The following is a 16,202-nucleotide window of genomic DNA, read 5'->3' on the forward strand; positions in this document are numbered from 1 at the left end:
TAGTATAATCTTCCAGGAGACCTGCATTTTGTGATGCTACTTTCTAACAATCATTACTTCCTTATGACAGTGTACCGTATTTGAGAGACAGGACAAGGGTCAGAGGGTCAGGAGCAGCCCATGGGAATTTCCTTTGCATTTCCTCCTGTGCTACTACTACTAGAGGACAGAACACCTCTACTGAGGTTTTCATGGGAAAAGGAGATGGGGGGGAATCTTCTGAGCTTGCCAATATTTTCATGGTATTAATTTCATTACATTTTCATGGTATTTCATATTGTCTTTAAGGGATAAAATAAAATGTTGAAAATATAAAAGATGAGAAATACAATATTATACCTGGCTTATCAGTAGTGAACATTAGTGCATGCTTCCTTCTTTCCCCTCTGCCCCAAATTATATGGCTTGTTGGTGCTTTAAAGTATATTTTGAGCTGTTATTCCTAAATTGGTTGAAGTAGCCCAGGTAAATTTGAAGCACCAATGTCAGATTTTGCAGGGATTGTATTGAGTGTGGGGTTAGCAGAGAAACTCTCCTTTGGTCTTTTCAGCCTGTCCAGAATCCATTCCACTGTGCCCTTTGTCCTTTCCACACTGGATATTTGGAAAAGCTCTGTTGCAGGGCTGCTGCCAGGGACAAGGTGAAACATATCTCCTCTTCTTCAGCGTGCCCTAGGCTTTTTCATAGCTTGGAGCATGCTTCTCAGATCCAGCTGGTTAATAGGCTAATGATTCTGTGAAGTGAGAGTCAGGAGAATGAGCAAGCTGCCTCTGTTGTGGCAAGAGGGGAGGAAATGAGACCCGAGGGAAGGCTGAGCTTCCTGTGCTGGAGCCATGCCTGACCTGAGTTATAGGACTGTTATAGTTTAACAGACCTGTAGATCAGGCTTAAGGTCCAGCAGAGTTCAAAAACAGAATGAATTTTCTTGTTAGGGGGTTGGATGATCCATAAAGGATAGAATTGCAGTTTTTCAGACATAAAACCTAAGCTGCCTTTTTAATATGTACAGTTGTTACTGAATATGCCATTTGGCTGAATTCAGATAGCACTGGGCACAGAAAAATACATTATACAAAGGATTTTAACATTATGTTTTACATTGGCTTTCCTGATATGTTTGTTTAAAGAGCAGAAAGAATAAGAAGAGGAAAAGAAATACGGAACTTAATGAATATTTAGATTATTTAACCTATTTTGTTGGTTTACTGCTGAGAATTTTGTCTGTCTTACTCATAGATCCATAATTTGAGCGCATCTTTCCTCCTGCACTTTGCGGTTTTTGAATACAGTTTATGGTCATGCTTTGGACTTTGTAGTTGCAAATAGGTCCACAGGGAGGAATCAGACATAGTCTTTGTTCAGAAGGGCTGAAGCTTTTCATTATGGTTATTGCAACTGCAAAAGAGCTGAGATGGGGGAGGCTCTCCTTTTTTTCCTCTCATCATCCCTTACAAAATACAGCCTTTCCACAGCAGAAGCATGTCCTCCTTTTTTGTTAAGTTTATAACATTTGGGGAGCGACTAAATTGTTTTATGATGTCTAGAATTCTTTCTTTTTCCTTCCTATATTGTTAATTACAGTTTTCTGTATGGCTGTGTATAAGTAACCTCAGTTAGTTATGCATGGCATCTCAGACCACCACACAACCCAGCTTTGGCCAAAGCTTCCATGGTCTGTTGCTGTTGGCCAACAGAGATTTCCCATCTTAGTCTCTGAAATACTTGTCTTGCCTCACTATCACATCCAGAACTGGTGGCTCTGCTAGTTTTGTGTCACTAGAGTCTCAGGTTTACATTTTAAGTTGCTTTATCAATATCTTCTGACTTAGATTCTTAAGGGAAATCAGGAACTAAGACTGAGGTTATTTTAGGGACAATAAGGTGTCACATACAGGCAGCCAGTGCAAAGCAGAGCCTATGGCTTTGAGTAGAGTTTGGGATATGCTGACCCCTATGTGGAGGTGGGAGTCCACAGCTGTCCTGTGGGGAAAGGCCATGACAGATCTCTGCTCTTGGAAATCAGAGAGAAATGCTGCTGGGTTGTCAGCACAACCCCAATGCCCCTGTGCAGAATACAGGCACCTGCAAGTCATCTGCTTTGCCAAAGGGGATGCATGTGCTTGCTAAGTGAGCTGCAGAGCTGTGTTCACCATGACTAATGCTGTTAGTTAAGCCAAAATTTGGTACCAAAAAAAAAAAAAAAAAGCACTGAACTCCCTGGGAGAGAAGAGAAAGGATAAGCCTGGCTGCAAAGCATAATTATGTGCCCCTTTTGACCACAATATATTTCAGGGTAACTCATGCATCCCCAAACCTTCAGACTCTCTTAGAAGTACGTACTGTTAAGTAGAGAGAAATTCTTGACCTGCAAAGTAAAGCTAACTATAACATGCTAAAATGAATGTTCTCATAAATCGTGATTAAGTGATATACACACTGAATGGAATTCAGGGATTTATTTCCAACTTCCTATTCAGGTTCTATCTGCCTGGAAGGCATGCAAGTCATAACCAAATCTTGCTGAAACATGTGTAAACCTGGGCAAGTTTAAACTAGCCATCTTAAGCTACTGGTAGGAGCAGACAGCACTGCAAAATAAAAATGAGGTAGGTACCTGAACAAGTTCAGAGAGCCCCTGCCTGCTCTGAGCTCAGTGCTGCCCCATCTCTTGTCCTGCATAGGTACCTGTGCTGTTAGCCTAAAAACAGGGTGTAGCCAAGCAGTATCACGTGCTTAACTTGGCATGGATGGCATCTGAGCTTGCAAATAAAAATGAGTTCTCATTAATGCTTTATATGAAAACTAATTAGATAACCTGAGACCCTGAAAGAAATTTCACCATCTTAATCTTCCATCTACAACTTCAAATTCTTAAAATGTCTTTTCTCTAATACTCACTAACATTTTTGCTTTCCAATACCAATATTATCTTGGCATTTATTGCTCTGATTATTTTTTTTTATATTTATTATTTGGCCATTGAATCTTTAATTGGCTGTTCTTAATGTAGTGCTTTTGATGTTAAAACAGGTATTTTTATATATTATCTCTAAGTACCTTTACATTTAATATTATCAGTACCTTTACCTTACCATTACGTTATATGTAATTTGAAGTGGGGAGCTGATGAGTGCAATGAAAATTGTGAATTTATGCTAAAACAGAATTACTTCAGAGCTGACAGTCTGAAAACCAAATCTTTCAGTGACCTCCTGGTGTGTTTGCTCATTTATATGCAAGAGTTAAAATTCAGTTTACATGGAAGGAATGTCGAAGCTATGTCTCAAAAGTTAACAGTGGTACTGACCTAAAGTAAATAATTTGCTAATTACAACAACCCAAGGAGAATATTTCCATTTTGCCCCCCTGGTGCATGTTTTTTAGGATGTTCATTTGCATTGGAAAAATGTTCATATTTAAAGCAATTGTCCATTGTGTGTAGAGTTAGCAAACAAGATATGAAACTAGTTTCACTGCTCAATAAAGAATATTGAAGTATTAATTCTACAACTTGTTCCTGCCCCAGTACACACTTGCAAATGGAGCATTAAAGAAGCACTAGTTTTCTGAGAGCTTGGCGATATGTAGCAAGCCCAAACGAACAAATTAAATGGAACAGACTTACAGCCAATACTAATTTGCACTCTGGCTCACTTACCATATAATTTTTTCCTGAAATGTATTCCTTTTTTCAAAATGGTTTGAGTATCAAATACTTTAGAATATTTGCTAATATACTGTGAATTACCATGGTGAACAACATTCACTAATGTTTATTCCAAGTAGTTAAACACATTTTTTTCTTTTTAACTCATTTGCTTCCAGTGTTAGGAAATTTAAAAATTATCTCCTGTGTGTTGCAGAAAATCATCCATTTTCCTCTGAAATAGTATTGGGCTCTTCTCTGATTTACCCAGTACACGTCTGAAGGAAAAACAAAAATCTGTTCTTGCTCTAAACAAGTTAGGAGAAAAGATAAGAACAAGAGAGTGACATAAACTAAAAGCTCAAGGAAACGTGCGGCATTATTGGTTAACCACTTTACATTAATGGGCTTGTTTTGTTGGTTTTTGGGATTTTTTGTTTTGTTTTGCTGTTTTGGGGGTTTCTTAAGATATTGTTATCACGAGATCATGAGAGATTCTAGATAAGGAATAAGGAGGAGAGAAAACTGGCCCAAACTCAACAAAAGAAAGCACCCAGGAACTTGGGTAACACTATTATCAGAGATCAAGGTGTAACATGACAGTGCATAACCATTTATATGTATATGTGAGTTGCAACAAATAAGCATTTATTCAAGAAAGAGTGGGATTAAGTATTTTTGTTAGCTTGAAGGAAACTCCTTTTAAAAAATTCCTTTTTGCTTCTGATCACTCTTTGTTAACCAAATAGTTGAAGGAGAAAGCTCCTTACCTTCTGCTTCATGTTCACCTAGAAATACAATGTGTACCATAGAAGTTTACTTTACTAGGAAGTCCAAGGCACATTTTTTGTAAATATAATATTTACGTACTCTTCTAGATATTTATATTCATAACCCTAGCTGCATTTTGTGCTTTGTTTTGCTTGCATGGATAACAGTTGTGATGGATTTGTTCACCCTAGATGATATTTATTCCTTTTACTTCATTACACGTAATCCACCTGTGCTAGATCTTAAGGTCTGTGTACACTTTCTACTCTACTAGAGAGCTTATCAGCTTCTCTGCAGGCAGCTCAATTTGAATTTTAAAACTGAAAATGAATGAATTTGTGCTGCTTCTTCAGCTTCTCACAGAGATACCCTTGCACCCTCCTAGTGGTGTGATAACTGAGGGATATCAAACCTGCAGGGTGTTGTTGATTTTAGCTGAAAGGTTTATGATTTCATTCTGATCAGAAGCTACTTCTACTATTATTACTTCTGCACTTCTCTACCTCTTTCTGCTTAGGAGAATGTCTGAGATTTGTTGGCTAGGATAAAGACATCAGGGAGAACAAGAGCAATTGATACTTTTAATTTTAGATAGACCCAAAGTCCAGGCCTGAGTGTACAAATAGTGTTCACATAAATGACTCAACTTCATAACCCCTTAAGACAAAATGTTAACTCACTCATGGACCTCAAGGCAGGTAGGTGTTTAAGAAGTTTTTGACTATAATTGAAATTCTTGTTGGAATTTTGAGTTACTGCATCTTCTTTATGATGCAAACTAAAGTCGTGATTACATCAGATTTTAAAAAATCATGTCTATTTCAATTTATGAATGCATTAATTTCTTTTAACTTGTCAATATACCACAATACAGTCAAACTAATAATCACCAGAACATAGAATCATAGAACGGTTTATGTGGGAAGGGACCTTAAAGATTACCTGCCATGGGCAGGGACACCTTCCACTAGTCTGGGTTGCTTGGGGCCCCATCCAACCTGGCCTTGAACACTTCCAGTGATGGGACGTCCACAGCGTTTCTGGGCAACCTGTGTAGTGCTTCATCATCCCCACAGGAAATAATTTCTTCCTGGCATCTAATTGAAATCCATCCTCTTCAGTGTAAAGTCATTATCCCTTATCCTATTGCTGTTCTCCATCCAGCCTGTAGTTGTGCTTGGAATTGTCCCTGTCCTGGTGCAAGGATCCTGCACTTGGCTGTCGTGAACTCCATGAGATTCCCACAGCCTGCCTCTCGAGCCTGTGGATCCCTTCCCTCCAGTGTGTTATCTGTGTCACTCAGGTTGCTGTCGCAGCAAACTTTTTGAGGAAGTGCTCAAGCCCAGTGTCCGTGTCACCAACAAAGATGTTAAGCAGCTCTGGTCCCAACACTAGCCCCTGAGGAATGCCACCAGTCACTGGGGTCTTCTTGGATATTGAACCCTTGATCCCAACCCTCTGATTGAAACTGTCCAGCCAATTTCTTATCCACCAAGTGGTTCACACATCAGATGTGTCTCTGATTTTGAGACAAGGGAGTCAAACTGATTGATCTCTAAGGTCTCTTACAACCCAGTCAGTCCTATGATATAATTCTGTGGTACATTGCATTGCTCAGAGCCCTAAGCAACCTGAACTTGAAGACTTCCAGGTCTGGGGCCTCTACAGTTTCTCTGGGGAACTTGTGCCAGTGTCTCATGACTCTTTCAATGTTAGAAGCGTTTTCAAACTATTGCTCCTCATGTGGACTAGAGGATGCCCTTCTTCCTACAAGAATTATAAGTCACATAAAGCAGGATGATGTTGAAGTAGAAAATTTTCTTTAGCTCATTCTTTTGGTTTCCCTTGTCACAAAATAGACTTTTATAATCTCTTTTTAGGAGTCACTTTATGAAACAAGGGGCAGAGAGAAGCTGGGAGAATATATACAATGAAAATGTAGTGTGTGTAGTTACCATCCTGTTCTTTTAATGGGGGATTGTAATAGCTTGATGAAATACAGAGATAGAGATAATTGCTTTTTCATTTAGGTAAAAGTGATTTTTATCTTTAAATATTCTGTCCAGTACATTTTGACGCTGCAAAATTCATGACTTAATATTTCCAGTTTCCTTAAGTAGTGCATCATTTATTTTGAAATATATTTTTGTTTTTATATTATGTGCATTTATTTCTTAACATGGCTAAAGCTCTATTAAATACAGATCTGACTGTGACCTAAGGTGTTTTTCATGCTGCGTAGCTTTACTGTGTTTTTATTAGAATGAATGGAATTAATGCCACTTGTATTTGCAGGAAAGGCATTTCTAGATAATTGTTAAAAATTCTAACACATTGCTTTTGTTTCTTGACCCCAGATTTTATCTATTATGGATGTAGCCTTGGGTTTTCTATCTTAATTTCATATGTTTTCATTCTTTTTCATTGTAGTTCTCAAATGATGTCTCTTTTAGTGATTTAAGTGGGTTTACTCTCATGGATACAACTTACATATGATGACCAGTGATGTTCTTATTTTTTTTTGGTATGTCAAGATGAAAGCAAAAACTATTAATGAAATCTTAACTGTTTTGATTGTGCCTTTTAAAGTTTTACTTCTTAAAAGTTTATGTATATTTCTTTTTGGTTTAACTGGTCCTAATAATGTGTTCAAAGGTATGCTTGGATTTATTTCTTTTCCTTCACATTTGAAACCCATCCCACTCACTTTAAGGTGTGAGTAACAGGTATCTTGTTCTGGGTTTTTTCTTTTTTATTGCGGAAAGAAAGAAAGTAAAAAGACAAAAACAAAAAAAAAAAAATCATAGAATAGAGATCAGCTGGGTTATATTCATGTTAATATCTAAAAGAAGTTATGTGCGTGGCATCTGTTTCATCTTAGCTGGCTAGGGATTTGGAGCAATCTTCATTAAGTGAAGGAACTTAATTAGCTATTTGGTGCACCAGTACAGAGTAAAGTGATGGAATACCTTCTCTTCTATACAGCGTAATTTTGTTGAGCAGATAAATTGCAGGGTGCATTTTGTCGTGTTGTGTTTTCATGTTAGTTGATTGTAATTATTGTTCATGGGGTTAGAGAAGTTAATTTCTATATGGGAGAGATATGTAATTTTCCTAGCTATATAATGCAAAACATGTTCAACTGTCACTAATATGTTTAAGTTTCATTAGAGTGAATTGTTTATCCTGATTAGACAGAATTGTAGCATGCCTGAAAGGAAAGTAGAGGTGTTATAGGATTTACTTGCAGCTATGCACTCTGCATTTAAACATGTTTATAAAAGGAAACACTCTCCAAAAGTTAAATAAATTAAGAGGGCAGAATTGTAACTTTCTCAGCTGTCCACAATGAAGGTGTGATTTCATTGATACTTTCTTTTCCCTTCTATTTTTGTTTTGACTGCCGGCTGCTAGTTGTTTCTCATTTCTTATATTAATTGGAAGACAATTTATTACTTCTTAATTTCTGAGCCCTGTGACTTGCACTTTGTAATAGGTCTGTAGAATTTGGGGAATGAATTCCACAGATGTTTGTAAACTAAATTGGATGTGACACAAGTTGCAGGTAAGATGTCACAGGGTTTTTTTTCTAGACTGAAAAGAAATCTAAAATTCTCTGGCCTTCAGGAAAAATCAAAAGCACCTTTTTGGGAATACAACATTTTGAGTGAATGAACTTAAAATCAGTAAACTGAGGTTGGGCAGGCCAGTGCCAGGTGGCAGCTGCAGGCAGGTGTGCATCATTTGCACAGGCACGACATTCAAAAATCCTGATCAAAGGTCGGCTGCCCTCTGACCTGCTGTACAATGCTGTGCATATGCCTGGAAAATGAAAGGCCAGGCTGAGTTCTGCCTTTCCCAGTGCACTCATGCTTATCCCCTGAAGAGACAACATGTTTTCTCTTAGGAAAGCAAACATGCTTAGATGGCAGGAATTTGAATGAAAAGAGACTCCTTTTGGAACATCTATGGAAATATGTCCAGCATTAGGCTTTTTTAGAGGCCTAGCGTTACCTAGATGTTTTGGTTGGCATCGTGAGGAGTCAGTTTCACATTGAGAGAGATCTTTCTGCCTAGTGAGTAGAGGGAGACGAAAGCTAATAAAGGAAACACTGTTCCTCTCTCTCCCTTGTCACATTTTCACTAGAAAGAACTGTATTTGTATCATTCCATTACAAGACCTTTGAAGGCTGCATTTCACCTTCTCAAAGTGTAGCAGGGTTGTATTGTTTGTTGATATTTTCTGTCAAGAGGGAAAGCTCCACAGGCACTTCAGACGTTGCATGCTAGGTCTGCCTCTTAAACAGCAGGGACAGGAATGGGATCAAATCTTAACATCTTTCTTATGACCTGTTGTGTATCCTAGCTCTGTGTTATTTTAGTAAAAATTCAGTTTTTGGCTGACTGGTGGAACTCCAAGGTGAAAAATTAAATATCCCCTTTTAAGAAAATCTGCATTTTTTTTCTTAAGAATATTGAGGTAATGAATGGCAAGTTCACTCTGGTCAGAATAATTACAAATACTCTTTTCACATATCCATCATCCCTGGACTCATTACACTTGCACTGTAAATATTAGCAAGAGGCTTTTCAGGCATTTCACTGCACATTCTAGTTGTGTTGACATCTTGGAGTCCACATCTAGACTTGTTCCTTCTTCATTAGTCATAAAGCGGTCCGGTGTCAAACATTAACTTGCAGGAAAACCATATTTATGGAGTTTAACTATATTTATGCTCAGTGGGTGAACATAAATATTAACCAGCATTCCACTCTGTCTTTCCTTATCCACGCCCAAAACCATGCAGTCATGATTTTAAAAGCTACAGTTTAAGACTGCCAGATGTCAAACCTCTGTCACAAAATTCAGTTATTTGCATGCATATTTCTTATGTATCCCTATATAGGAGTTTTTATCCTAAAACTGCACCTAAGGATACATTGTGTTTCTGTTTCCTGGCAAATTCTTTTTTTTTTTTTTTTATCTCTCAGTAACTGGAAGCTTTTCAACTACAGCTTCCATGTGATGGAAATGCTATTATCTGTTTCAGAGGTCACTGTTGGAAGCAGCTTTCTGGAGAAAACCAGTGAATTTCAATGGTGATGGCTAATTAATTCATTTCGTGCATCTAAATGTCTCTCTACCCAGTCCAGGCACAGAGGACAATGCATACCTAATCTGCCAGAGTTTCTTATTGACCCTCCATTAGGTCAGATTTTCTTTTCAAAGCACCCCCATTAGTGGATCATGTTTAGTTACCAGGACAAGGAGTTACTCCTGTCATGCACATCTCAAATTTGGAAAACTGCCACACTCACAAACACTTACTTGTCTTCCAATGCTTGACAGAATGCCAGAATTAGAACTGCTTTTAATTATACAAAGGCTGCTGTAATTGCCTCATCATTTGCATGGCATATCCATTGTAGATGCTACTTTCAAGTATCGTGGACTTTCTCCAAAGAGGAGGAGGTCTTACTCATCATTGTATTTCCTAATTTATCCATGCAGAGGAGCAATCTGTCCTTACCTCTGAGCAAAGATTTAATAGAGAATGACTGACATGAAAGTTCCCATTTTTGCAAGATTTCCTGGCTCTTCCAAAATATGCTAAAAACTTTCTTAGGAATTTAAAACTATGCTATATCTGTCCAGTGAGAACAGTATATTTTATGATGAATTTCCCCTGCTGTTTCATTATTTTTAGGACTGAATCCCCAAAAATGTAGCTTGAGTGAGTAAGATTCTACTGAGATCCATTTTAGTAAAAGTATAAATGGATTTATTTATACAAGTTTGAAAGAAACTAAAAAATGAAAGTTACTTTAACATCTATTCTTAAATGCTTCTTCAACCCACAGTCCTGTGAATAACACAGACGTATGAATCTGTGAGATTATATAAGAGGAAAAATATTCATAAATACCTTGTTATTTCTTAAGCATATATTCTCACACTTCTGAATTATCATATCTCCTTGCTTCTTGCAGTTTATTCTGAATTTCTAATTATTCTAAATTAAGAAAGTAATTTGTGGGCTAATCCGTTCTGCACTTTCTTAAATGCTGATATTGGAAAGTATCTTCTCACTGATCAGATTATACTCAGAACGAGAAGTATTCTCAGCTGTGATGTGAGTTAGATAGAAATGGATCCTTAATGGCAATGAAAAACAGATAGACAAAAAAAGTTCCTATCCTAAGTATACTCTAGAAACCTATTCTGTAAAATTAAGTTAAAAACTTCACTATGGTGAAAAATAACACTGAATTGTTGCAATTTCTTACAGTGCAGTTGGTGTCAAGCTATATATTCAGGATTGGGGGGACAATTTTCTGGGTTTGGAGTTATCTGTTTGCACTCAGTAAACCCTTACACATAAAAATATATGAAGAAATGCTTCATTGGTTCCTTTGAGTAGTGGTCTTCTCCTTTCAGTATGTGAACTTTATTAATGTATTTGACTAACTTGTCTTATACCTGGAAACATAAATGCTAAAGGGAAGAGAGGGATGGGCAAAAGAGGTGTAAGAGATCCTAAAAAAAAAAAAATCGGACTTTTCCTTAGCATTTCAGTCTTCTATTAAAGATAATGAAATTTAATTTATGATTCCTTTTGGTAGTATCTGTGCCCAAAATGATATTAAATCTTGTCAGAACTAGCAAAAACTCAATTTTATGAATCCTGTTTCCTTAACAAGATTAAGAGTAAAACTGTGGAGGAACAGTTATACAGTGGGATTTACTGTGTTTACCAAGCTGACTGCCATTAACCATTAGTTACAGAACTGTTTACTGCTTGCCTGTTTTCAGTTGCTAGGAGTTTTAGTTGTCTTTTGCATGGAAAAAAATCAACCAGGAGACTTTGGCCATTTCTGAATGCAAAGAATAAGAACTATATGGTTTTTTGCATCAAAATTATATCCCTAAGCTTTCAAGCAAGGACTTGACTCTTCACAAGGAATTTGTGTCGAAGGAGTAATTTTTCTATTCCTCTGAGAATCCTGTTGGAGTTGTTAGCCTTTGAAAAAATCACATCTCAGCAGAAACTTGTTAAGACCTCAAAGTCTAACCCCCCATAGATTCTGACTATTAGAATACAGCTGACCAGTACTGTTAGAGGCTGAGAACACCTTCGCTGCTGTTGTTCTGGATTGCCAAAATTAGTTTCCATCTAGACAACAGAACAGAGTAGGACACAAGTGTGTGTCCCTGTGCTCTTTATAGTCTGGTAATTTCCTGGCATCACAGGAAGGAAGTAAAAAAAAAAAAAGGAAGGACAGGAGAACCTGCAAAATGGGAAAAAACCTTGGCAGAAAGTCTGCGTGAGAGAGAACAGAGACAGAAAGTCATTCAACAGCGTGTAGGTTGAATAGGAGCTAGAAAGCAGTGGTGCAGAGACAAGGATTGAGACTGAAAATAACTGGGCAAAAGTCATGGGGAGCAGGGTCTACTAAGAGAAAAAGGACTTCTAGAGCTGGGGCAGACAGCAAAGATGGGACTAAAAAGGGGAAACTTGTGGGATGACTAGTGTGCCAAAGACTGGCATATCCGTCATAAGAGGAGAGACTTATAGAGCTGGCACTGTTTAGTCTGGAGAAAAAAAGGTTTAGAGGAAAATTATCCATATGTATCCATATTGAAATCAGATGAGGCAGTGGGCACAGCTGAAATATCTGAAATACAAAGGAAAAATCTTTACTGAGAAGGTGGTCAGACATTGCATAAGGTTGGCCAGGTGGACACTGGAGTTGCCCTCAATGGAAATATTCAGTACCTGGCTGGACAGTGCTGTGAGCAGCCTGCTGTAGTTGCTAACCCAACTTTAGCCAGACAGGTCAGTCTAGACAGTCTCCAGAGGTGCCTTCTAACCTCAGCTGCTGTGTGATTCTGTGAGTAGGGCAGACTGGAATGCAAGCATTTTAGTGAGAAGCCTGGAGACAAAAAAAAGTAGTATGTGTAAGAAGTCACACTGGCAAGGGGAGTCAAGTAAGGGGAAAATTACATGTGGGTCACAGCATACCAGATAGATAAGAAAGGATCAGATTTAGAGAAAGCTGAGAAGGGATCCTGGAATGTAGTCTTCATCTCACTAGTTTTTAGGTGCAAGCACAAAGCCACAGAAGTGGCAAGAAAGTCATCCCTGCAAAATCATGTTTCATGTCACTAGGTTGTCAATCCCTCCCAGCTGCCCCCTTGCCTCAAAGCTGCAATTGCCTCCCCTGGAGACTTGAAAGGTCCCAAGCTATTGATGATTCTGGTAGCTTTTTGTGCATAATAGCACAAAATGTTCAGTGAAGGAAAAGTTACGCACAGGTGTCACAAAGTCAAGCCTTCATTAGTTGGGAAATGCCAGATTTTGATTGCCAGTGCAGTCTCTCATTTGTTCTTCTTTGGGGTGCATGCTGGGATAATGTGTAATTGTCTCATTAGCAGTAATCTTTAGCTCATTCAGTGAAGAGGATGATTGTGCTCCGAAGTGTCTCCCAAAGAATCAGTTATTTTGTAAAGGGGCTCCTTGGCAGCAAGACCGTTACTGGATTTCCAGAAAGGTGAAACTCATTGTCAAACAAGGCAAAAGAGTTCAAGAAGAGAAAGAAATCTTTTTTGATGGAAGAAATTGAGCTCCACTCTCAAAAATCTGGATTCTCATGAAATTTTTGAGTGATTCTAGGTAGGTATTATTAAACCAGTTCTTTCACAAATGGCTATTGATAGAATTTAATCTGGGGCCCTGCACTGGGGTCCTGGGGAACAACCCACAGAACTGCTCATTTCTTTCAGCTACAACTATATTGAGTGGTAAATTTTCCCTGCAAAATATTTAGGAATAGTAGCACTGTTATGTTTGTGACAGGCAATGATATAAGAAGGTAGCTGTATGGGGGAAAATGATATAATTTATTAGACCCAGTGGTACACCTGAAAAATAAGCAAGCAAACTTTAGGGCATATGGGCTCGTGCTGAGAATGAATGACTCAGTTTGCTGAACAGTCTCTGGACTGTGTGTACAGCTTCCCAGGCTGGGTAAGAGGCAGGGCTCAGCCTGTGTGAGGGGCAAGGGGGGCCTCTGCTAGGGAAAAGGGAGTTTTTGACTTAGAAAATGAATAATTTTTCATCTAGTGTGTTTAATATACTATTGATATGGTTAGTTATGTGCCTGTGATGTGGTTATGTGCCTGTGTGACTGGTAAATGCAATAATAATGCAAAGTTACCAGCTTTGGCATAGGGAAATAAATAACAGGCAATAAGAAGTTTAACATAAAATTCAGCTATTAATTACCAAGATGTCTAAGCAGAGAATGCAATTCAATTCTAAGTTTGATATCTTTGCCTGAATTCATTTACAGTTTTATTGTCTTTACAATATGAAAAATTCCTATGGTGATTGGTAATGAAAACTTGTCTGCTTGCACTGTAAGTGTATTTAAGTAGATTCTTTGGCTCTACCCATGCCACACTGATTTTTGCCATTTTTTCCCCTGAATCTCCAGTTTTGCTCTAGTTTTCTTTTTTCTCCTTTTGAATCATAGTTCAGACCATTGCCTTTTTCTCTTTCTGAGCTGCCTCTGAGCATTCATAGTCCTTGGCAGAGTGCCCGGCAGTGCTTGTCCTCACCAAATACTATTCACATGCTTTTAAAGTGACACTTGATTAAGAAAAAGGGAAAACTAGTATCAAAATAAATAGCGAGGTCAATACAGACGTAGCTAGAACATTAGACCTTGAGCCCATAGCTTTTTGTGATATATTTGTGAAACCTGATGAAATCCACTTAATTTTTCTAATCCTTGCTAGGAAAAGTCACAGTGTGTGATTTCAATTTATTTCTTATTTCTCTAGGGAAAGTTTGATGTTGTAGCAAGCTGTCTTCACATAGGGAACCTCTGAGCAATGGGGAGAGACAACTATGGTCCAGGGCTTTGTTTTGTGTATTCCTTAAGTATTTTTAAGTTATTTGGCGACCTCTTTATTAATTGCAGCATTTGAGTTAACCATAAGTAATTAAAATTAAGCATATTTGATTTTCTCCTAATTTCTTTAGAGACTTTGTTTGCATTTTTGAATTTTCCAAAGGTCTGAGGTCTGCATGGTCTATGCAGAGGGATGGGATTTGCATACTTAGGGATCCAAGCTGTGAGGTTCTGCCCAGCCCTCCCCAGGACTTCTGTCCTGCTCCCAGCCCCTAGACAGCTCCCAAACCCCATAATACCCCGATGGGACCACTGGTAGTTTTTGTTGACTTCTTTAAAGAGAACATCCCCCATCCTGCCTTTTCTCATCCTTTTCCTGGAGCAGGGTTGGTTGTGTGTTTCAACTGACCCTTGGCCCCAGCCCCAGGTGCACATTTCTGCCTGGAAAGCACAAAGGTGAATTGCAGCTGCTTCCCAGGAGAAATGGGAGCAGCTTGATAAATGCAGGATCTTCACTAGAAATGAAAGAGGCACCCCATACTTTTGTCTGTGCATTTACAATCCTGATCTAAGCAAAGTTCTGGGTTTTGTAGCCCATTTCTGGGTACTAGGGACAATAAAATAACTCACTGTGGTTTCTCCTGAGGATTCAATAGATTAATTAATCAACCAGCAGGTATGCAAAGTAGCTGCAAATTAGAAAGCAAATGTCTCTGAATTAATTTATTTAGGTTTTGAATTGAATTGTTAGAAAAAAAATACCTTTATGTTATAAGAAGATCTCAATTATTTCACTATTTCCCAGTTAGGCAGAGTTGCAGCTTTGTAGGGTGGAGATGACCACAGGTTGCACCTTTCCCAGTGTTTCCCTGGCTTCTGCAGCCAACCAGGTTGTATTCCCTGTGCCTGTGCAGCTGCCATCCGGCCATCACCACGGTGGGCTGGAAGCATCGTTATAACTATTTCTACTTGGTCACCAGCAGAGTTTCACTGTGAGTTTTGAATTCATGTTCAAGCAGCTGAGGAAGTTGTCTGGCAGCTTTAGGAAAGTTTTGACCAATGTGGAATATATTTTGTGAAGTGGTGAAGATGGAGAGATAAAATGGAGCTCATTTTGTTGTACCAGGTTATAAATTGATTTCTCTGAGATGACAGCTATAGCCTTCTATGAATTTTTAGGCATGGATCATACCTACTGTTAGTTTTAAAAATATATTGATACAAAGGGGTTTTATTTCAAAAAGTTACATTTTCCCTAATTAAAATTCAGAGTTTTTTCCTCCATGATAGAAAGAAGTGAGGGTATGTCTGGATGCATGAAAATATTGGCTGTTAAAATACACATTTAATATGGAAATTATAAGAACCTGCTCTAACTTTTGATCTTTTTTTTTTTTTAACCTGCAGACATCTTTTCTTGTAATGCTGGATTAGCAGCACTGCTTTGTTTTGCGTTTTGATGGCTCTGTATTTCCAACAGAAACTCAGAGAAGTAATCTTGGAGGCACTTGAAATTTTCGTCAAAAGTTTCAGAATAGTTTAGGCTGCTGATCTCCAAAATATGCATGAACAGCACCATTTAATCCCAACCCTGTTATTAAAACAATTTCCAAGAAAAACATGCTACATGTTCCAGTATTTGTTTTACTTTAGTTATTTCACTTTTCCTAGGCTTACTGTATCTGGGCAGAAGTGAGCAACCAGGTGGCTGCAGCTGCAGGCAGAGTGGGAAGCTGGGTAAAATATCTGCCAGCTTGATGTGGTTGTGGATTTACTGTCTTCATTTCCGCTTCTTGTTCAGCTTCCATCCAAGGCTGACAGTTTGGGTGGGTTCATGAGTGGAAGCTCTTGTCCTTTCTCTCTCCTA

The 16,202-nt window shown here is 38.3% G+C and overlaps 1 protein-coding gene across 11 annotated transcripts in view; it reads left to right on the forward strand.

The window, feature by feature from the left end:
- The window catches only part of PTPRK (protein tyrosine phosphatase receptor type K), a 380,786-nt gene that overhangs the window by 250,786 nt on the left and 113,798 nt on the right, over window positions 1-16,202 (forward strand). The window lies entirely within an intron of this gene.

This window comes from Zonotrichia albicollis, chromosome 3, assembly GCF_047830755.1.
Source record: "Zonotrichia albicollis isolate bZonAlb1 chromosome 3, bZonAlb1.hap1, whole genome shotgun sequence".
Taxonomy (NCBI): Eukaryota; Metazoa; Chordata; class Aves; order Passeriformes; family Passerellidae; genus Zonotrichia; species Zonotrichia albicollis.